The sequence below is a fragment of the Molossus molossus genome, unplaced genomic scaffold (assembly GCF_014108415.1).
Source record: "Molossus molossus isolate mMolMol1 unplaced genomic scaffold, mMolMol1.p scaffold_m16_p_2, whole genome shotgun sequence".
Classification (NCBI taxonomy): Eukaryota; Metazoa; Chordata; class Mammalia; order Chiroptera; family Molossidae; genus Molossus; species Molossus molossus.
The window spans coordinates 105,703,421-105,705,349 of record NW_023425355.1 but is presented as its reverse complement, the minus strand read 5'-3'; the positions used below and the strand labels follow the sequence as shown (position 1 = coordinate 105,705,349).

At 47.1% G+C, this 1,929-nt stretch overlaps 1 pseudogene; it reads right to left on the bottom strand.

Moving 5' to 3' along the window:
* Positions 1-914: 914 nt before the first annotated feature.
* LOC118636531 lies at positions 915-1,586 on the bottom strand (annotated as a pseudogene).
* Positions 1,587-1,929: the final 343 nt, after the last annotated feature.

Below are 1,929 nucleotides of genomic sequence, written 5' to 3'. Positions count from 1 at the left end.
TTCTGACTTCCACCAGTAGAATGTAAGTTCTCCATATGTTCTGTGGTTTGTGATTCTTCACTGATGAATGATCAGTACCTTTACGTAGCAAGTTCTGAATAAATAGCTGAATGTATTTAATAAATGAGAGGTAAGGGCCTGAATGCAGACATTGCAGCCTGAAACACAGATGTTTTGCCAGCAGGAGGAGCTCCAGGATATCTGAATGGACCCGGACAGTTCATTTGCTGGTGGATTATGGTTTATGGTGGAGTTCCAGCTTAGTGCTTGTGCAATTTAACCATGCATCTGAAACTCCTGAGGATGTTGTTTAGGATAATGCTAATTTTTATTCAGGAGGTCTGGGTTAGGGCTCAAGATTCTTCATTTTTTAAAAAAAGGTTTATTAGAAAATTTTCAGCCTGCACTGTGTGGCATGTGACGCATACTGCCACTCATTAAAACTTACTGGAGAAAATATGCCTGTTTCCAAAATGTATAAAAAGCATTTTCTACTGTGACTTGTGCTCTGCACCTCTGCCCCTTGACATTCCAAAGCATCCCACCAATGGCTATGGGTACCCATTTTACAGATGGGAAACTGAGGCACCAAGAAACTTGTATCAGTGGTTACACAGTGCAGTGGTTGTTAGTAGTTGCCCTTCTCTGCCTGACCCAGGTGGAAGGTGATGGAAGAGAGAGACTAAGGGGACTGGGGGTGGGGCAGGGCAGGTCTGTTTGGTGTCTTCTCCAATCCCTGGAGGAGGAGACAAGGTGTTCAGGGAAGATCCACAGGGTAAGTAGGAAACTTCTCAGGAGCTGTTGAAATTCTGGAAGGGAAAAAGTCCTTGGGAGAGGCAAAGACTGCACTACCAGGTTGGGAGGTGGGTAGAAGAAAGACCAGTGCTGCTGGTGAGGATGCTTGATCTAGATGCCTAGTCAGAGACCTTGCTATAGTAATACTTGTGGGCAGCTGGGGTCATCTTCCAGACAGCTGCCTGGAACTCAGTGATCTTCAGCAGCAGCAACTGGGCCAGGGAGTTGAGATAGTTGAGAGCAGGAAGCCATTTTGGATCAGGACAAAGAGCTCATCCATTCACTGCCTGTTCATCTTCTCCAGCTGCTCCTTAACCCAGTGCAGCTGCAGCACCAGTCAGTTCACCTCCTCTTCCTTGCTCAGACTGTTGGGCAGGGCTAGCCTGAAGAGGCATTCATAGGCAGGGTTCACCAATGCCAACATGGGCATGTTGTTCACCCTCAAGTAGTCAAAGATGTTGCAGATAAAGGTAACAGCAGACCCAGCCCTGCAGGGAGCAAGCTCGCAGCTCCTTCCAAGTCTGGTACTCCTGCTGCAGCTGGTTGAGGAGTCCATGCAGGAAGACACACTGGCCTGTTTGTTGGCGCTCTGCCTAAATAATGGTATAACACATGTGTCCTGCTTCCTTGCTGAACACACAGCCCTGCAGAGAATGGTCCACAATCACATTGGCCACTTTCTCCAAGTCCACGGTACCTGGATCTTTGAGTGCTGTCTTTAGCAGCTGCTGGGTCTCTGAATCCAAAGACTGGATTTTATACTCCTCTCTACCAGGCTTCCCCATGACCATCCAGCCCCAGCAGCTCTTTACTGGGGCGAGATTAGTGACAGCACCTGCTGAGCTGGTGCCACACACGTCCGCATGCTGAGAGGCACTGTGTGGTCTGCAGTACTGCTGGTGAGACCATGATTCTTCATTTCTAACCATTCCCAGCCCATGCTGCTGTTCCACACACCACACATGAATTAATAAGATTGCATAACCATCTCCTAGGTATGTTAATGAATAATAACATCCCCAATAATTTCAAAACTTTAAGTTTATTTTTATAGAAATGTAGTGATTAGGAGAGTGTAGGCTTTGGAGACAGACAGACCTGTATTCAAATCCTGACTCAGCCACTTTCTCACTG